General features: G+C 39.4%; 1 protein-coding gene across 3 annotated transcripts in view; it reads left to right on the top strand.

The window, feature by feature from the left end:
• Window positions 1-22,737, top strand: part of LOC6502733 (protein argonaute-3) — a 162,132-nt gene that overhangs the window by 112,967 nt on the left and 26,428 nt on the right. The window lies entirely within an intron of this gene.

Genomic DNA, 22,737 nt, shown 5'->3' on the forward strand with positions numbered 1-22,737 from the left:
TGGCTAATTTCGACCGGCGTTTGCACGAATGATACCCACAACGCATGTTAACAATCAACGTGAACTGCAATCGGAGCTGCAAGTAGTCTCAGCGCTAAAAGAGCGCCCTAATGCATCAAACAGGAAACCAGAGACGAAGCGAGCAAGAACTGGGAATCTCAAATGTTACCAGGGTGGAAAATTAGGTCTTAAAAAGCAAGACTGTAGATCTGGATCCCAGGTTTCGGCAACTGGAAAGGAACGGCGGTTAGGGAAGCCCAGTCATGGAAGGACAAACGTAACGTGCTACACATGCCAGGAGCCGGGACACATAGCCATTAATTGTCAACAAAAAAGTGCAGAGTACCAGATTGGGAGTAAGAACGGAAAAAAGAGTAGAGCTACGCGCTATAGTGGAGAAATTTGTGAAAATTGTGAAACCGTTTAACCTACTAATTTTGATAAGATTGAAATTTAATTGGTCGGAAATTAAATAGAAATTGTTATATCATTTTAATAGCACATTCTAAATTTTTTTTCGAAGGTGCTCCGCAAACGCGTGTTAGTACTGGGGAAATGCGTATTCCTTTGATGGAATCGACTAAGACTGTGCAAAGGCCATAAATGTTTAGTCCAAGCGAACGGGAGTTAGTATGTGCTAAAAGTAAATAATTGATCGAATATAAAGATATCAGGCCTAGTATCTTACCATTTGCGAGCCCTGCATTATTAATTGATTATAGAGAATTAAATAAAAATACCGAAGCTGATAAGTTTCCATTACGGTTAATATCAGATCAAGTCCGCAGTATATGGTTCATCAAAAAAGTATTGAATCAGTGCAAAAGCAGTTTCTTTTATTTGCCTTGAAATATTTAAACTTGGACTCAGATGATCTTCTTCCACCATATCTTTGTCGGCTAAAATTATTAGATCTACCACCATTGCAGGTACGTCGTACTTGTGCTGGGGCCATGCTCCTTCATAAAATTATTCTTCGTCAAGTTGACTCGAAACTTTTACTCGAAAAGATACTTTTCTCTGTTCCAAACAGGTCAACCAGGTCCTTCCGACCCCTTTGGTTACCAATTTCCAGATCTAATTTTGCGGATCATGATACTTTTCGCGTTATCTGTAAAAACTATAACCTATAGGCACATATATTTTCGCCTGAATTATCCCTAGATGTAATAAAATCTAAATTGATTGTTTTTCTATTAGAATAATTTGCCTTATTCTTAATTATAATTAATTTTAATAATAATTGTACAAATAACAGTAATTGTTATATTCAATAAATAAATTGCGCTCAAATAGTTATACTTATGGGAGCTAAATATTTTACTTCTCTTGACATGGTTAGCAGGTATTACCAGATTTCAATGCACCCTTAATCAATCGAATATACGGCTTTTGTTACCCCTGATACCAGTACGAATATCTTCCATTGCCTTTTGGAATAAAAAACGCAACTTCACTGTTTCAGAGACTTGTATTAAAGACACTCGGAAGTCTTGCTCATTCGTTTGTAATTTTTTATATGGATGATTTATAAATTGTTTCAGAAACAAAGAAGAAGCGTTTGAAACTTGTATTATACGATTTAGAGAAGACAGGAGTCTCTTTTAACATTTCAAAGTGCTCCTTCTCGAGAACTAGTAATCGCTACCTTGGCTATAAGATACAAGCGGGGGAGATACGTCTCCATTTTAACAAAATAGAATCACTAGTGGCGTTGCCTCCACAAATTCCACAAATTCGCAGTAAATGTTTTGATTATTTGTGATCCTCAATTTCCGATAAAACGGCATACCGACGCCAGCTCTATCGGGTATGGTGCCATCCTTTTGCACCGCATAAACTCTAAGCCTCGTGTGGTTGAATACTTTAGCAGTGCGACTAGCCCCTGTGAGTGCAGATATACATCATTTAAATTAGAAACGTTGGCTGTTTTGAATGCAGTAAAACATTTTCGTCACTATGTGCATGGGAGAAAATTTGTGATTTTTACTGACTGTAATTCAATCAAATCTTCTCAAAATAAAGTCGAGTTGTCACCTAGAAATTATCGTTGGTGGTAGTTTCTACAAATATTTTAATTCGAAATTGAACACAGAGAAGGTAAACGTATGGTACACGTAGACTTTCTATCTGGGAACCCGATGTGTCTTAAGAATAAGTCAGTATCAAATAAAATAGAAGATAAACGAAATGACTTAACAGAAATATCGGAGAGCTGGATACTGGTGGAACATAAAAAGGATCCAGAAATATATGAAATCTTAACTAAGCTGAAGAATGACGATTTACCATTGGCATTAGTTGCCACTTATGAAATTAGATCAAATGTCTTGTATAGAAAAATTCAGAGGAATTCAAGAACTAGTTGTTTACTTGTACGAGGTACTTTTCGCTGTTCAGTTATAAACCAGATTCATGAGTCTACATATATCTAGGTTGGGAGAAAACACTTAATAAAAAGTACGATTATAATTGGTTTTCGAGTATGGCAAAATATGTTCAAAGATTTGTCGAGAACTTCTAAGGTTACGTAAGGAAAACCTCAAATGGAATTACATCCAATTAAAAAAATAAGCATTCTATGAATACTGTTCACATAGATATATCGGTATTGAGCGGAAAAAGAGATCGTAAAGAATATATTATTGTACATATCGATACTTTTACAAAATACGGTTATCTATTTCACACCTTTTCCTTGGATGCGAATACTTGTATAAACTCAATGAAATCTTCGATTGCCATTTTTCGCGTGCCTACACGTTTAATTGCCGATCAGAACTTTTGATTGGTAATGTTGGGCGACGAAAGTAGATCCAAAGTTTTGGTGGACCCTTTTTGTGGTTGAGGTATTGGATGAAGACTGAAATTTTCCGGATGTCCAGAAGAGCTTGATGTAAATTAAAAAGAACAAAGTCAGTTGGAAAAGTCTGTTGAAAAAGAGAGTGTGAAATGAATTTATCTCAATAATTTCAAAAAAAATGAAGGTGGCTTACCATAAATTTCGAAAACGACGAAAAGAAAAGTACATGCACTCGAGGTAAGGTATAGGCAGAGCGCAACAGTTTAAGTGAGTTTAAGCGAAAACTGTGTTTTCGAAGTCGGTTGTCAAGATTTCTCGGAAAATACTTAACCGATCTTGATAAAATTTTGCACAGATACGAGATACGATTATCTAGAACTTGAACGAAGGATTTTTTTTTTCGTTGATAACCACTATTTAAAAAAAAAAATTTCAACAAAATTTTAATTTTTTTGCAAGAGTGTCCCCAAAATCCAATTTTCACTCGTTTTTTTCTTCTTTCGTTCAGTTTCTAGTTTTAGGTATGTAATAAAGGAAAATGTTTAGTTTTTCATTTCAGATGATTCTGTCAGGAATTGTGCTGTCAACGTGAAAGCACCTTTTTTCCAAGGGAAAATTACGTCTCAATGGCTGACTGTTTAATATTTTTTTCTGAAAATTTCCCAAATTCTTCCTTAAACAAGAAAGGAAAGCTAACTTCGGGCGGAGCCGAAGTTGATATACCCTTGCAGTTGAGTCGCAGTCCGTTAGGTGGCGCCACGCATCTTATATTATTAAATATATAGCTGATCGTATATAGTTGGCCGATCCTTATGAAACTTGGCATATTGAATTATTTTGCCCAAAGAGTAATCTGTACCAAGTCCCATCTTTCTAACTTAAAAAACACAAAAGGTATGCCATAGAACAATCGGAAGTTCTATGACAGCTATAGGATATAGTCGGCCGATCCTTATGAAATTTTGTACACAAGATATTTTGATATGTGTGGAAAGTCCCAACCCTTTAACTTAAAAAACATCAAAGTTATGGCATTTCCGATCAATCAGTTATATGTCAGCTATAGGATATAGTCGACCGATCCCGGCCGTTCCGACTTATATACTGCCTGCAAAGGAAAGAAGGGTGTGCAAAGTTTCAACTCGATAGCTTTAAAAGTGAGAGGCTAGTTTGCGTAGAAACGGACATGCTCATATCGACTCAGGAGGTGATCCTGATCAAGAATATATTTACTTTATAGGGTCGGAGATGTCTCCTTCACTGCGTTGCACACTTTTGACCAAAATTATAATACCCTCTGCAAGGGCATAATATGTATATTTAAGAAACCTAAAAGTTGCAATAAAATTTTTCATTCTTTAAATAAAAAAAAAAATTCTTGAAAATAGTCAATATTTTGGCAACGCAAACCGACCCAACCCCTTGACCCAAAAAAGAATTCATAAATTTCTTTATTTGAGCTAGCCTGAAAAGTTACAAAAATCAAAAATTGTGGCTGGCTTCAAAACGAAGTCGAACGCACACATATGAAACCGTATATGTAAATGTGTTAGCACGCATACATAGAAAGATCAGTTTAACCGCGGAACAACCTTCTTTATGATGCGCTCCTCTGCGAATGAACAACCAAAAAAGTTCAATGAGATTATGAGTGTAAAAATGAGCTTCAGAATGAAAGTAAGATTCTCTCTTGGGCCTGTCGCAAGAAATTTTTGCGTCCATTTTCGTTGTATGAGATGAGAAGTCTATATGTTGTATGGTTAGAGGTATAACCCTTTAAGCTGTGGTGGACGGCGTAAATCATTGATTCGTTAACAAAGGAGAGAAAAAAAGAAAACCAAAGGTTGAGCAAAAGTATTTTAATGAAAAGCGGCTTGATTCTTCGGACCTAATAATTAAATGGGTAATTGACTTACAATAATCACCAAATAATTGTCTTAATTGACTTATCATACCCACCAAATATAAATTTCTTAAAAAACTATGCCAGTTCAGTCAGTTCACACTATTTGAATAAGGGATGCCTTTGCTTTCAGCTAAGTTTAAATGTACAAATTATGATAATTGATTAAAAAATAAAATATAAAATTATTTTGTATATATTTCCGATTAATTTAATATGTATCTTAATATAGATACTCTAAATTATGTTTCACTTTTTCTACCAGGCACTCGTCGAGTACAAGGGAATATTGTATTCATGTGAATATATGTAACAGGGAGAAGGACGTGCCACGACTTTGAACACAATAATTTTCTATGTGCTTGAACTCCTGCTTTTTCCAGTCGAAAAAACGTTGGCATAAGTGTAATTTATACGAAGGGGATTACATTAAAGGGGGTGAAATTTTTAATGGAGAAAAAAAACATCATTTTTCATTGTTCACTGAAATTATTTTATCTTTTCACGAAATTGCAAAAGAAAAAGGTGGCTGTAAAAATTTAGATAATGCAACTACGAAAATAACGCAAATTACGTGCACTCGCTTCCACTTTATAAATGCGATTATATTCAACAAATCACTTAAGCCTAGCTTATCTATTGCGGCGATGTGGGGCGAATTCACGGGAGAGCGCAAGTGAGCTTTTCTTGCGTTCCCTCTCCGCCCTATGCTAACTTATACTAGACTTCAATACAATTCAAAACTTAATCTTCTACATTAATTCTACACCGGCCCCGGTGAAGGCCTTCATCAGGCTTCAACCACTGGCAACCTCGCCAGCTTGTGGACTACTCTCTTGAAGTCAACAGGTGCCCGGGAGTCAACGCCTCGCCGTCGGTTGGGTCCTGACTGAGGGCGCCCAGGGACATCGAGTTCAGGACGGCCTCGACTCCAACGAGGACGGTCTGCAGCTCCTCTGCGGTCAACTTCGCGCTGCCCACCGCTCGTAGGAGTAAGTGCTTTGCAGACTTCACACCTGCCTCCCATAGTCCGCCCATGTGCGGAGCCCGCGGCGGTATGAATGCAAATACGCATCCTTTTCTTGATGCGTATTGCCGCAGCTCGTCCGCTTTGCTTTCGATTTGGTGCCGCAGTGCCGCGAAGTGGCGACTCGCTCCGACGAAGTTCTTCGCGTTGTCGCAGTGCACGATCTGCGGACATCCTCGGCGCCCAACGAACCTTTGGAAGGCCAATAAAAAGGAATCAGTTGACAAATCGGAAACTACTTCTAAATGTACTGCTTTAGACGCAAAACAAACAAACAGGGCAATGTAGGACTTGTATGGTGGCCTACCACGAATTTTCAAGGTCGTCTCAATAGGGCCACAGAAATCCACGCCACATATGGAAAATGGGCGGAGAGCACGAACTCGATCTAAGGGTAAATCTCCCATGATTTGAGTCATCAGATGAGGCTTGCATTAAAAACAGCGTATGCATGACCGCACTATCTGACTGCAGACTTCCTGCGCGTTTACTATCCAAACGCGCTGTCGCTAGAGACTCACCTGTGCTCGTGGACCCACATGAAAATTCGACTCGTGCAAAAATCGGACGTAGCTCTGAACAAATTGAGAGCGCTTCGTCGACAATACTGGAAACTTGGCATCGTCGATTTTACATCGACTAATTTTTTACACTTCTTTATAAAGCCGACCATGTAAACGAACACTCGCAGCAGTTTTAAGTGGCAGGAAAATCCTTCTATTACTTCCATAAATATGAAGTGGAGACCATTAAGGTTCATCCGACCGCGTTCTCTTTTGCTTCCATCTGCAAAAGATCTGGTGACGGATCAAACCGGAGACTCGTTGGCCACTTATCTTCCACCTCTTGACACAATATCTGCCGGGTTCTGTTTAGTTGGTACATGCCGCCACGTGCTATCCTCTGACCACTCTTGAAACTCAGCAACTCTATTTGATACGAACGTTGACAACGACGATGATTGGGAACGAATCCAATGAAGACAAACTTCCGAATCTGACCAATATACACTTCGTTCGATCGGTGCTTTGATAAGGGGTTTTATATTGCGACAAAGGTCCGCGAGAAGGTGAGCGGCACATAACTCAAGATGGGGGAGCGTCTTTGTCTTGAGCGGCGCTACTTTCGACTTTGCTGTCAACAATGAGACTTTACTACCTTCTGCAGATTTGCAACGGATATAGACGCAGGCTCCATAGGCTCTCATCGATGCGTCAGAAAAGGCATGAATTTCAATTGGTGACATTGGCTCACTCATCACAAATCTCGGTATTGAGATCTCTTCTAACTGTGACAAGGCAAGCTGAATCTTGTTCCATGCGGTTTCCAAGTGCAGTGGAATGGACTCATCCCAATCTAGCTTATTGAGCCAAAGTTCCTGTAACAGGATCTTTCCTTTAATAAGGATCGGGCTTAATAAGCCAAGAGGGTCGAAAAGCTTTGACGTCACCGAAAGAATATTCCGCTTAGTCGCCCTTTGACCCATGACTGACATATCAATTTCGAATTTAAATACATCATCTTTAGGAACCCAAACGATTCCTAATGTTTTTGTCAGCTCTGAGTCCGAAAGTGTTATTGGCTTAACCGTGCTCTCGGATGCAGTAACTTCAGGCGAGTTTGAAAACCACTTGCTCAATTCAAACCCAGCGTTTTGAAGAACCTGAGTTACTTCAGACTTAATTGTCTTTAGCTCCTCCACGCAACCAGCACCCGTTAACATGTCGTCGACGTAAAAGTCAGACCCAATAACTTTAGCAGCTCGAGGGAATGTATTTTTCGCGGATTCACTCAACCTCTTCAAACACCTTATGCCCAGGAATGGGGCTGGTGCAGTGCCATACGTAACGGTGTTGAGCTTGCACAATTTCAAGGACTCAGACGGGTCTTTTCTCCACACTATCAACTGGTATCGTCGATCTGCTTCATTAACCGTCACTTGACGATACATCTTTTTTATGTCGGCTACCAGAGCGAATTTGTTTAGCCGAAATCTAAGAAGAGTTGAGTAAAGCTCTTCCTGAATTGTTGGACCCACCATCAACAACTCATTTAAACACTTTTGTGTGGATGTCTTGCAGGACGCATCAAAAACGACTCTAAGTTTGGTCGTTGTACTTTGCGGCCGCAAGACACACTGGTGGGGTATAACGTAGTGTGGAGAAGCAAGCACGTCATTGCTTGCAGGGGACATATGGCCTAGGGATTCGTATTCTTCCATAAATTCCAAATACATTTTCTTTAAGTTCGGATCTCGAGATAATCTTCTCTCGAGCGACAGGAATCGGCGTTTGGCTATCTCGAATGAATTGCCCAAAACGCTTGGATCCGACTTAAATGGAAGTTTAACTTCAAATCGACCTGAAGGCAGTATTCTTGTAGTCTTCCGATAATGTTCCTCACATAGCTCTTGTTCTGGCGACAACATCTTTTTAGAAGAAGGAACTTCTTCCAACGACCAGAATTTTTTCAAGTTTTTGCCTATTGACTCTAATATTTCTTCTTGGCAATTCAGACTAGAGACTGGCTGTGGAGGAGTTGAGGAATTTGCCAGATATTTTCCCGACACTATCCACCCAAGGAGAGTTTTTTGAAGGATGGGATGGTTCGGACCTTGTTTTATTTGGCCAACGGACAACAATTCGAAAAATGACTCAGCTCCAATTAGCATATCTATCCGCTGAGGTTTGTAGACATATGGGTCTGCTAACGGCAAGTTCTTTGGTAGGGTCCAATCTTTTACGTTCACTGACTGATCAGGGTGATAGCCTGAAATGGTTTTCAAAACCCAAAAGTCGAACGGAAACTCGCTACCATTGACTCTCCACCACGGTGTGTATCTTTTTCTTTACTTGTGAATTAGTTTGACCAATTCCAAGCAAGTTGATGCCCGATTCCTCCCTACGGATCTGTAAGCGTTGAGCAAGATCTTCTGTATTAAAATTCATTTGTGACTCTGAGCCAAGTAATGCTCGGGCCAATATTTGCGCGCGCCCACCTCCCGTCCAGCCGACCGAGGGACGCTGCCGCGTGACGTACGGCTCGAATCGCGGGAATAGATCTGAGATTGTTAAGCGAAAAGTAGTAGAAAGATATCACGAGGAAGAGTGTTGCACAGATAAGGCGGTTAATATAAGCGATTTAAGATTGTTAGTAGAGCAGAGTGACAAGATGTGGTAGAGACCATTGTAGTCCGAACATAATACCCTGAACGGTTTGTTAATGATGGTAAGTTGATTAGTAAAAGTCTACTACGATAAGAGGGGAGGGTAAAGATTTGCATCCCAATTAAGTCCCCTAAGCGCAAAAGTAAGGAAGTTTGTTTGTACAGATTCAATGTGATCTTGTTGTACTCCATATTGAGGACTCCAGACACATGATCCATACTCAAGAATCGGACGGACCAGTGTTGTATATAACGTTTTAGTTACGTACGGGTCATTAAATTCTTTTGACCATCTTTTAATAACCATGGTGGATATATGGTCGGTAAATTTAAGTTTCAAATCTAATAAGACACCTAGATCGTTAACCTAAGTTAATCGTTCTAAGGCGTTCCCATAGAGAAAGTGAGGACTAGATCGGTAAAAAGACATGAGTTTACATTTCGATCCATTAAGCTTTAGGTTATCTGCTAAACACCAATTTTGAAGTTTATCCAAATCGGATTGAAGTCTAAACTGGGCGCTAGTGAATTTATACTGAAGGCATAGCCCAACATCATCCGCGTACATAAGTACAAGTGAATTAGTTAAAGCAAGGGGCAAGTCGTTAATAAACAGTGTAAAAAGTAGGGGTCCAAGATGGCTTCCTTGGGTCACCCCAGATGTGGCGCGGACTAAACGCGAGGTAACATCTTTGAAGAAAACACGTTGGGTTCTCCCAGATAAGTAGCTCGAAATCCAGATAAGAAGATCAGTTGGGAATCCCAAAAGACTGAGTTTACTTATAAGAAGCGAATGGTTAACAGAGTCAAATGCTTTACTGAAGTCAGTGTTAATTAGGTCTGTTTGTAAGCCATTCCGGAAACCATCCGTGATAAAAGATGTTAGCTCCAATAAGTTGGTAGTGGTGGAGCGGCACTTCATGAAGCCATGCTGGCACGGAGTTATTATTGAACTACATAGGTGTTGCAAATCTGCAGTGATAAGTTTTTCCAAAAGCTTTGGAATTGCTCACAATTTAGAGATGCCTCTATAATTTGCAGCGTCGCACTTTTTCCCTTTTTTATGCAGCGGAATAATGAAGGATTCCTTCTACATAAGGGGAAAGATCGAAGTTTCCAGCGATAGATTAAAGATTTTAACGAGCGGTTTGCACAGAGCCTCGGCGCAGTTCTTCAGAACACAGCCTGGTACTCCATCAGGGCCTGGCGAATACACGGGCTTGACCTTAAGAAGATCCGATAACACACCACTTTGATCGAAAGATGGGTGAAATATAAGATTGACTGATTGGATATTATAAGTGTAAGGCTGAGCTGAGCTGCTGCTAGGTGAATGCGTAGTTTGAAAAAACTGTGCAAAGAGATCGGGCATTGCCTGATCAGTGTTCGCATAAGAGTTTTCAAACGTAAGCAGTGGGGGAGTTCGGATCCTGAGTAAACTGAATCCTGCAGCGGCGAATATAACTCCTATAACATTCTGCGTTATGCACGGTGAAATTGGACCGAGCTACTAAGTATCTTGAATAACTAACTGTACAGCCAGATAATCTATGTTTATTTAAAAGTCTACTCATACTATCCCTTAAATTTATAAGGTGCCTTGTATACCGAGGCGGATTTGTTGAAGCGGATATTTCCACGGCACACAAGCGTCAAAAAATGAGTTTAAAGTGAAATAAAATTTTTGTAATGCTAAGTTTATATCCTCGCATGCCAGTAAATCAGACCAATAAAATTCCGAAATTAACTTATTTAATTTCATAAAGGCAGCCTTACGGAAGAAACGAACTTTATGAGATTTAAGTGTAGACTTAAGGTCAATTAAGGAGTTGTTTTCGATTGAAAGCTCAAGAGTGGGATGATATGGATCCTCAGGGTTAAAGGGGTCCAGCAGCCGACCTAAAGAATTTCTAACGTGGTTAATTTGCCCGAGTGACATGTCAAACATGCCCACAAGGAAGTCGTGGTGGGAGTTAAGCTGTAAAGACGGTGAATTTTCAACATTTGACCACATAAGTTCTGGGATATTAAAGTCACCCAGAGCTATCATCTGGTCACCATCAGACAGACGATCCAAAACCAAACGAATAGCGGACAAATGTTGCCAGTATGTTGGCGGTTCGGACGAAGGTGGTATGTAAAAACAGGTAACTTACAAAGATTGATCGGACAAAGTGATTTTGATGCAAAGGAATTCAATGTCACCAAACTCTTGTGATTGTACCTCTTCAGAAGCGAGTTTGGAGTCTACAGAAATTAACACTCCTCCTCCCCTTCGCAGAGTTCTATCACATGTAAAAGTGGTGTACCTACTAGGAAAAACTTCGGAGCTTAAGATCTCCGGCTTTAACCAAGTTTCTGTAAATACAATAACGTGAGTTGCAATGAAAGAACTATCAGAATACAGTTTGGGAAGTTTACTACGTAACCCTCTTGTATTCTGATAGGTAAGTGTTAGAGAAGACATTAGTTTTTTAAAACTAAGGAAGATGAAGTGGAAGGTTGGTCAGTGGCCGTAACATGTGGGAGTTTTACACCCACAGGTTTGGTTTTTTTTCTTCACCGTACTTGGCTGATGTTCTTGGACGAAAACATTCTCTGGCCAAAAGCTTTCGGAACAAATCGGCTTGAACATCTGCAAGGGCTCACGTATTTTGAAAGATGACGTGTGCCTGGTGTATGAATATTTAAATTTTTTCATTTCCACCACCTTTATGTCGACTTTTGTTTTGGGTTTAATGTAAGCCGAGATATTAATCTCAAAGGTATCAGGGGCAAGCCGGGAAACAAAAATATGTTTCGATGGTGGGATCACCTGCAAGGGTTTTGGTGCCGCCGTAACTAATACAGCGGCAGTGGTGGTAACGCTAAGTTATTTTCAGTCACTGTAAATCGGTGCAGAAGTTTATGGTGCGATCTTGCACAGATTTGACACCTGGTCGATTTGCACTTCGCTACCGTGTGAAAAAGTTTCGCAGACAATTCAAACATAGGGAGGCTGACTTAACAAACTCAAACCTTTGCATTACAGCAAGGCGAGCGAACGGACTGCACCCATGATTTGAGTCATCAGATGAGGCTTGCATTAAAAACAGCGTATGCATGACCGCACTATCTGACTGCAGACTTCCTGCGCGTTTACTATCCAAACGCGCTGTCGCTAGAGACTCACCTGTGCTCGTGGACCCACATGAAAACTCGACTCGTGCAAAAATCGGACGTAGCTCTGAACAAATTGAGAGCGTTTCGTCGACAATACTGGAAACTTGGCATCGTCGATTTTACATCGACTAATTTTTTACACTTCTTTATAAAGCCGACCATGTAAACGAACACTCGCAGCAGTTTTAAGTGGCAGGAAAATCCTTCTATTACTTCCATAAATATGAAGTGGAGACCATTAAGGTTCATCCGACCGCGTTCTCTTTTGCTTCCATCTGCAAAAGATCTGGTGACGGATCAAACCGGAGACTCGTTCGCCACTTATCTTCCGGCTCCGTTAAAAACGATGGACCTGTAAACCAGATCGATTCTATCGTCTCCTTTACGTCTCCACCTCTTGACACAATATCTGCCGGGTTCTGTTTAGTTGGTACATGCCGCCACGTGCTATCCTCTGACCACTCTTGAAACTCAGCAACTCTATTTGATACGAACGTTGACAACGACGATGATTGGGAACGAATCCAATGAAGACAAACTTCCGAATCTGACCAATATACACTTCGTTCGATCAGTGCTTTGATAAGGGGTTTTATATTGCGACAAAGGTCCGCGAAAAGGTGAGCGGCACATAACTCAAGACGGGGGAGCGTCTTTGTCTTGAGCGGCGCTACTTTCGACTTTGCAGTCAACAATGAGACTTTACTACATTCTGCAAATTTGCAACGGATATAGACGCAGGCTTCATAGGCTCTCATCGATGCGTCAGGCATGAATTTCAATTGGTAACATTGGCTCACTCATCACAAATCTCGGTATTCTTCTAACTGTGACAAGGCAAGCTGAATTTTGTTCCACTCAATTCAATCCCAGCGTTTTGAAGAACCTGAGTTACTTCAGACTTAATTGTCTTTAGCTCCTCCACGCAACCAGCACCCGTTAACATGTCGTCGACATAAAAGTCAGACCCAATAATTTTAGCAGCTCGAGGGATCGAGGGATATTTTTCGCGGATTCACTCAACCTCTTCAAACACCTTATGGGCAGGAATGGGGCTGGTGAAGTGCCATAAGTAACGGTGTTGAGCTTGCACAATTTCAAGGACTCAGACGGGTCTTTTCTCCACACTATCAACTGGTATCGTCGATCTGCTTCATTTACCATCACTTGACGTTACATCTTTTTTATGTCGGCTACCAGAGCGAATTTGTTTAGCCGAAATCTACGAAGAGTTGAGTAAAGCTCTTCCTGAATTGTTGGACCCACCATCAACAACTCATTTAAACACTTCTGTGTGGATGTCTTGCAGGACGCATCAAAAACGACTCGTAGTTTAGTCGTTGTACTTTGAGGCCGTAAGACACACTGATGGGGTATAACGTAGTGTGGAGAAGCAAGCACGTCATTGCTTGCAGGGGACATATGGCCTAGGGATTCGTATTCTTCAATAAATTCCAAATACATTTTCTTTAAGTTGGGATTTCGAGATAATCTTCTCTCGAGCGACAGAAATCGGCGTTTGGCTATCTCGAATGAGTTGCCCAAAACGCTTGGATTCGACTTAAATGGAAGTTTAACTTCAAATCGACCTGAAGGCAGTATTCTTGTAGTCTTCCGATAATGTTCCTCACATGGCTCTTGTTCTGGCGACAACATCTTTTTAGTAGATGGAACTTCTTCCAACGACCAGAATTTTTTCAAGTTTTTGTCTATTGACACTAATATTTCTTCTTGGCAATTCAGGCTAGAGACCGGCTGTTGAGGAGTTGAGGAATTTGCCAGATATTTTCCCGATACTATCCACCCAAGGAGAGTTTTTTGAAGGATGGGATGGTTCGGACCTTGCTTTATTTGGCCAACGGACAACAGTTCGAAAAATGACTCAGCTCCAATTAGCATATCTATACGCTGAGGTTTGTAAAAATATGAGTCTGCTAATGTCAAGTTCTTTGGTAGGGTCCAATCTTTCACGTTCACTGACTGGTCAGGGTGATAGCCTGAAATTGCTTTCAAAACCCAAAAGTCGAACGGAAACTCGCTACCATTGACTCTCCACCACGGTGTGTATCTTTTCGTTTACTTGTGAATTAGTTTGACCAATTCCAAGCAAGTTGATGCCCGATTCCTCCCTACGGATCTGTAAGCGTTGAGCAAGATCTTCTGTATTAAAACTCATTTGTGACCCTGAGCCAAGTAATGCTCGGGCCAATATTTGCACGCGGTTCCCACTGCATAAGTAGCCCACCTCCCGTCCAGCCGACCGAGGGACGCTGCCGCGTGTCGTACGGCTCGAATCGCGGGAATAGATCTGAAATAGTTAAGCGAAAAGTAGTAGAAAGATATCACGAGGAAGAGTGTTGCACAGATAAGGCGGTTAATATAAGCGATTTAAGATTGTTAGTAGAGCAGAGTGACAAGATGTGGTAGAGACCATTGTAGTCCGAACATAATACCCTGAACGGTTTGTTAATGATGGTAAGTTGATTAGTAAAAGTCTACTACGATAAGAGGGGAGGGTAAAGATTTGCATCCCAATTAAGTCCCCTAAGCGCAAAAGTAAGGAAGTTTGTTTGTACAGATTCAATGTGATCTTGTTGTACTCCATATTGAGGACTCCAGACACATGATCCATACTCAAGAATCGGACGGACCAGTGTTGTATATAACGTTTTAGTTACGTACGGGTCATTAAATTCTTTTGACCATCTTTTAATAATCATGGTGGATATATGGTCGGTAAATTTAAGTTTCAAATCTAATAGGACACCTAGATCGTTAACCTAAGTTAATCGTTCTAAGGCGTTCCCATAGAGAAAGTGAGGACTAGATCGGTAAAAAGACATGAGTTTACATTTCGATCCATTAAGCTTTAGGTTATCTGCTAAACACCAATTTTGAAGTTTATCCAAATCGGATTGAAGTCTAAACTGGGCGCTAGTGAATTTATACTGAAGGCATAGCCCAACATCATCCGCGTACATAAGTACAAGTGAATTAGTTAAAGCAAGGGGCAAGTCGTTAATAAACAGTGTAAAAAGTAGGGGTCCAAGATGGCTTCCTTGGGTCACCCCAGATGTGGCGCGGACTAAACGCGAGGTAACATCTTTGAAGAAAACACGTTGGGTTCTCCCAGATAAGTAGCTCGAAATCCAGATAAGAAGATCAGTTGGGAATCCCAAAAGACTGAGTTTACTTATAAGAAGCGAATGGTTAACAGAGTCAAATGCTTTACTGAAGTCAGTGTTAATTAGGTCTGTTTGTAAGCCATTCCGGAAACCATCCGTGATAAAAGATGTTAGCTCCAATAAGTTGGTAGTGGTGGAGCGGCGCTTCATGAAGCCATGCTGGCACGGAGTTATTATTGAACTACATAGGTGTTGCAAATGTGGAGTGATAATTTTTTCAAAAAGCTTTGGAATTGCTGACAATTTAGAGATGCCTCTATAATTTGCAGCGTCGCACTTTTTCCCTTTTTTATGCAGCGGAATAATGAAGGATTCCTTCTACATAAGGGGAAAGATCGAAGTTTCCAGCGATAGATTAAAGATTTTAACGAGCGGTTTGCACAGAGCCTCGGCGCAGTTCTTCAGAACACAGCCTGGCCTGGGCCTGGCGTATACACGGGCTTGCCCTTAAGAAGATCCGATAACACACCACTTTGATCAAAAGATGGGTGAAATATAAGATTGACTGATTGGATATTATAAGTGTAAGGCTGAGCTGAGCTGCTGCTAGGTGAATGCGTAGTTTGAAAAAACTGTGCAAAGAGATCGGGCATTGCCTGATCAGTGTTTGCATAAGAGTTTTCAAACGTAAGCAGTGGGGGAGTTCGGATCCTGAGTAAACTGAATCCTGCAGCGGCGAATATAACTCCTATAACATTCTGCGTTATGCACGGTGAAATTGGACCGAGCTACTAAGTATCTAGAATAACTAATTGTACAGGCAGATAATCTATGTTTATTCAAAAGTCTACTCATACTATTCTTTAAGTCGTTAAGATGCCTTGTATACCAAGGCGGATTCGTTGAAGCGGACGGATATTTCCACGGCACACAAACGTCAAAAAATGAGTTTACATTGAAATAAAATTTGTGTAATGCTAAGTTTATATCATCGCATGCCAGTAAATCAGACCAATCTAATTCCGAAATTAACTTATTTAATTTCATAAAGTCAGCCTTACGAAAGAAACGAACTTTATGAGATTTAAGTGTAGACTTAAGGTCAATTAAAGAGTTGTTTTCAATTGAAAGCTCAAGAGGGATGATATGGATCCTCAGGGTCAGAAAGGGGCAAGTTCTGGAAAGAGTAATTCCATCAGGATCAGAAACGAAACATAAGTCCAGCAGCCGACCTAAAGAATTTCTAACGTGGTTAATTTGCCCGAGTGACATGTCAAACATGCCCACAGGGAAGTCGTGGTGGGAGTTAAGCTGTAAAGACGGTGAATTTTCAACATTTGACCACATAAGTTCTGGGATATTAAAGTCACCCAGAGCTATCAGCTGGTCACCATCAGACAGACGATCCAAAACCAAACGAATAGCGGACAAATGCTGCCAGTATGTTGGCGGTTCGGACGAAGGTGGTATGTAAAAACAGGTAACTTACAAAGATTGATCGGACAAAGTGATTTTGATGCAAAGGAATTCAATGTCACCAAACTCTTGTGATTGTACCTCTTCAGAAGCGAGTTTGGAGTCTACAGAAATTAACACTCCTCCTCCCCTTCGCAGAGTTCTATCACATGTAAAAGTGGTGTACCTATTAGGAAAAACTTCGGAGCTTAAGATCTCCGGCTTTAACCAAGTTTCTGTAAATACAATAACGTGAGTTGCAAAGAAAGAACTATCAGAATACAGTTTGGGAAGTTTACTACGTAACCCTCTTGTATTCTGATAGGTAAGTGTTAGAGAAGACATTAGTTTTTTAAAACTAAGGAAGATGAAGTGGAAGGTTGGTCAGTGGCCGTAACATGTAGGAGTTTTACACCCACAGGTTTGGTTTTTTTTTTCTTCACCGTACTTGGCTGATGTTCTTTGACGAAAATATTCTCTGGCCAAAAGCTTTCGGAACAAATCGTCTTAAACATCTGCAAGGGCACACGTATTTTGAAAGATGACGTGTGCCTGGTGTATGAATATTTACATTTTTTAATTTCCACCACCTTTATGTCGACTTTTGTTTTGGCTTTGATGTAAGCCGAGATATCAATCTCAGAAGTATCAGGGGCAAGCCGGGAAACAAAAATATGTTTCGATGGTGGGATCACCTGCAAGGGTTTTTGGTGCCGCCGTAACTAATACAGCGGCACCAGTACGTACCGGGGGTCCGGGCGGTTGGTTGCCTTGTTTGGTGACTGTTACAGGGGTTTGATTTAATGGGTCTGGGATCACTTGAAGCGATGCCACAGAGGACATATCGGACAATTGCTTATTAACCCTGAGATATTCGGAAGCCGAATTTCTCTCAGGTCCGGCCCTTGGGGTGGCCAGAGATATAAGTGGCTGCATAGTTTATTACGCTTTTTACGCTTTGGAGACTCGTTTAGTAACTACTACTGAAGACTAATAAACTGTGTATCGACCGCACAGAGTTGGTCATTGATTTTACGAAAACCACTAATCAACTCCTTGAATCCGCTTTTAATCTGCCTCATGAACGATCTCATTTTACGTGAGATTGCATCCGAAACTGAGGCCGTGAACTCGGCACACTTAGCGTGTAAAACGTTTTCACAAAGCCAGCAGTGGATGGTAGGCTGGGAAGACGAGATTGTCTTATTACAAGACTTCAACGCAAAGACCAAAAATTTAAATAATCAATTTATTAAAAATTAATAAAATTTCAATAACATAGGCCGACAATTTCCAACTTTTTTTTTCCTCCACGCATAATTTTACCTGCTCCATAATCTTTAGGCTCCCCTGAACCAAAGTCCAGAACAAACATAGGTTCTATCACCCACCGTTTCCGCGGTACACGTAAGAGAAGAAATTTATCAAATTTTACCATATATTGAATTATGTAGGCCGTGTAATGGCTATGACCATCATTGTTTCCAGTACATTTCATTTTTTAAATGTATGTGTACCAACTAAAATTAAAAAATGGTATCTAGCAGTTACCATATCTTTGGAATACTCATCAAAAGTTGAAATCTCAGATTTTCTACGTTAATTTTTTCTCTTCTATGATTTTTCCCCAAACATTTTTCTATGGAAGATTTTTATTTCCTTATTGAAATCAGTAGATCATACCATGTTTTAATTTTGGATTTAAGGAAAAACTCGAAATAATTTTATTGAATTTAATATAGGCGGTTCAACAATATTTTCTTCAATTAAATTGGAGTTTTTAATCTCATATTTTCAAAAAGTCATGGCTATCTACAACTGTAGATAAAGCTTTACTAAACAAGCTGAACCTGCAATAGATACGTTTTGAATATAGAAACAGTTGCAGATAGCTGACTTAACAAACTCAAACCTTTGCATTACAGCAAGGCGAGCGAACGGACTACACTGAGCCAAAAAATGATTGTTAGCGTTACAATAACTGCAAGCTGATTTGGCGTTGGGAGATGAACAAGCCAACGAAGTTCTATTTAGTTGCTTGCTGAACCCAGTTTTATCTTGTTTTGGTTTGCCAGTCTCTTCAGCGGACAGATTCTGGTATCTACAATTTAGTATTTTTTCGAAATCGGACCACAGCGGCAATTCCTCATAATCCAGTGACTTTTCCCATTTTTGCTTGGTCACTGGATCCACTCTACTCGAACTAAATGGATAATCATTGAGTTTGCAATTTTAGTATCATCTCCTATGGATAATAGTGATCCATAAATTGATGACACAGTGTCGATGAGACCCCTCAACGACGACGCAGACGGCTGGGAAATTTTCGGAAGGCTGAACAGTTGACGTATTTGGTTCGCAAAGATGAGACATTCGTTATCATAAACTCTTTTTAGACTAGCGATAGCTTTGTCGTAATTACTCTCGGTGACTTGGAATGCCTTGATAGTTCCTAAAGCTTCACCAGAGAGGCAAGAAATTAAATGATTAAATTTCTCGATAACTGGAATGTTCACATCTTTGTCAACTAATGTTTTGAAAAGACTTATGAAATTTTTGAAATCCGAATAATTTCAACTGAATTTTGGCAATGCCAAACTAGGAAGTCGAGCTCGAGAGTGGGCTGCAGAAATTGCAGTAGCTGGACGGGAGTCTTCAGCTGAATTCAAGGCATTACATAAGGATATAATCCTTGCCTTGGTAGTTATTCCTAATTCTTCCAACTCGGCTCCGAAATCATCGACTATTTACTCGATCTGGTCTTGCAACTCATTTGCTTTAGAAATTTTCTCATCTTTACCAGAGGAAGTGATCCACCTTCCAAACGTTCCTCTAACCGGCAAATGCTTTTTACTTTAACATTTAATCTTCTTTTTAAATCATGAAGGGTCGTGAAATTAATGTTGGGTTTATTAGTCTCCATTCTACAATTATTTATTTTCTAATAAGAAGCGAATTCGTTGCAATTTAAACATTTAAAAATTATTTAAAATTGAATAAATAAATAAATTTTAATATGTATATAAAATTAAATAAATTTTAATTTTAATTTCGGTACAAACAACGAAAACAATAATAATTAATAAATTTACGAAATTATTTTTATTTACAATGTTTATTTTAAAGTAATTCTGTGGATTGTAATTTTTTATTTTTATACCCTTGCAGAGGGTATTATAATTTTGGTCAAAAGTGTGCAACGCAGTGAAGGAGACATCTCCGACCCTATAAAGTATATATATTCTTGATCAGGATCACCTCCTGAGTCGATATGAGCATGTCCGTCTGTCCGTCTGTCCGTCTGTCTGTTTCTACGCAAACTAGTCTCTCAGTTTTAAAGCTATCGAGTTGAAACTTTGCACACACCCTTCTTTCTGTTGCAGGCAGTATATAAGTCGGAACGGCCGGGATCGGTCGACTATATCCTATAGCTGCCATATAACTGATTGATCGGAAATGCCATAACTTTAGTGTTTTTTAAGTTAGAGAGTTGGGACTTTCCACACAAGTTATGTTTGACCAAAATATCTTATGTACAAAATTTCATAAGGATCGGCCGACTATATCCTATAGCTGTCATACAACGATCGAAATTGGCATAACTTTGGTGTTTTTTAAGTTAGAAAGATGGGATTTGGTACAGATTCTATTTTGGGAAAAACAATCTGATCTGCCAATTTTCGTAAGGATCGGCCGACTATATACGATCCGCTACATATCTAATAATATAAGATGCGTGGCGCCACCTAGCGGACTGCGACTGAACTGCAAGGGTATATCAACTTCGGCTCCGCCCGAAGTTAGCTTTCCTTTCTTGTTTATAATAAGATAATAATAAATAAATAATTTTCAACCAACGAAAACAATAATTAATTAATTAATTGGATAAATAGTCGAATAAAATATAGTCGAGGCACTGAGAACTTAAATATTTGTTCGCCAGTGATACCGAAAACAATATACCGAACCAAATTGTAGGGTATCGCGTCACTTGGCGTTTCGTTGAACAAAAGGCGCCAAAATTGCATATACGTGCATACATACAGCAGCGGATAACAGAGGGAGGCGAAAACGATAAGTTCACCGCTGCATCTATTTGTATGTACCAATTATTTATGCACAAATATATAAAATAATTTTTTTTTTTTGCTGCACTTTATCTATTTTATTGGCAAATATTTACAATATCGAAAACGAGGGGTAGGGGGCGTCAGTGATTTTGGAATAATTTATGCGTCTTTATTTTTGTCCAAAGGAAATTGTTCATATGTATTGGCAATATTTAATAAAATTTATTAATAACTTTATTATTCACTTTAGCTCTACTATTTTTAAAGTATACAATATTCCAGCACAAGACGAATATTATTTTGCCTTTTCTCGACTTTCAATTTTTTGCACAAATACCTGCACTTCTGATTTTGGATCCTTTAATCCTGCGGCTACTTCCCTAAGACAGTCGATGAAGGTGCAGGACATGGGGACGACGATGACTCCAGTTGATAAAAATGCTGTTTCGCGACGCGAACTTTAATTTGTTTCTTTTGTTTATTGTTTTTTAAATGTTCACATCACTACCGTCGCGAGCAACTTTTTATTTTTTTTTTCAATGTATTTTTTGTGTCACTGTCACTTGTTGCTTTATTTATAAATTATAGTAAACCAAGTCCACCCGGGGGCGCCAAAATGTTCACTTAGATTATTTTATCTCTTCACTAAATAGCGAAAGAAAAAGGTGGCTGTAAAAATTTAAATAATGCAACTACGAAAATAACGAAAATTACGTGCACTCGCTTCCACTTTATAAATGCGATTATATTCAACAAATCACTTAAGCCTAGCTTATCTATTGCGGCGAAGCGGGGCGAATTCACAGGAGAGCGCAAGTGAGCTTTTCTTGCGCTCCCGCTCCGCCCTATGCTAACTTATACTAGACTTCAATACAATTCAAAACTTAATCTTCTACATTAATTTTACATTCATTTTATAAAAAAATTCACATAACTTTTTGTATACAACATTAAGATTTGAAACATATTAAATAAAGCAAAAGTGATGTGAGTATGTTGGCGGTACGGACGTTTGCGGTATACTTTTAATGAAAAGGTAATACATATATGATGATTGATCGGAAAAATAATTTTGTTGCAAACAAATTTTACGTAACCAAACTCTTGTGATTTTATCTCTTAAAAAAATTAAAGTCTACCAAGATTATGACTCCTCCTTCCCTTCGCTAAGGAGACTTCGCCCCTTCGTACTTTCGGTTTTAGTAAAGGTTTTACTAAAGCCTATATTAGGGAAAGAAAAGAAAGAACTATAGAATATAATTTAGGACATTAACTATTAATAATCTGATATGAAGGTGGTAATAAAGAAATGAAGAGGCCTTTAGCCTTTGTTTGAAAGGTTGGACAGAGTGTCAAAATTGCTTTGATGATTTTTATACCCTTGTAGAGGGTATTATAATTTTGGTCAAAAGTGTGTATACAGTATATATATTCTTGATCAGGATCACCTACTGAGTCGATATGAGCCTGTCCGTCTGTTTCTACGAAAACTAGTCTCTCAGTTTTAAGGCTATCGAGTTGAAAATTTACACACATCCTTCTTTTGTTTGCAAGCCGTATATATATAAGTCGGAACGGTCGAGATCGGTCGACTGCATCCTATAGCTGCCATATAACTGATTGTTTGGAGATGCCATAAATTTGGTGTTTTGTTTTAAGTTAGAGAGTTGGGACTTTTCACACATGTTATATTTGGCCAAATTATCTTTTGTAGAAAATGTCATGAGGATCAGTAGACTATATCCTGTAGTTGCCAAAGAACGATCGGAATTGGCATAACTTTGGTGTTTTTTAAGTTAGAAAGATGGGACTTGGTACAGATTCCATTTTGGACAATCCGATCTGGCAAATTTCACAAGGATCGGCCGACTATATCCTATACCTGCCATATATCTGAACGATCGGTACGATACGATCGAACGATATTTGTAAAGAAGCTTGGGGCTGTTTCTAACATTTTTATTAGAAAATTGATTTAATGTTGACATTCTCATAAGGATCGGACAACTATATACGATCCGATATA

Source organism: Drosophila ananassae, chromosome 2R, assembly GCF_017639315.1.
Source record: "Drosophila ananassae strain 14024-0371.13 chromosome 2R, ASM1763931v2, whole genome shotgun sequence".
NCBI lineage: Eukaryota > Metazoa > Arthropoda > Insecta > Diptera > Drosophilidae > Drosophila > Drosophila ananassae.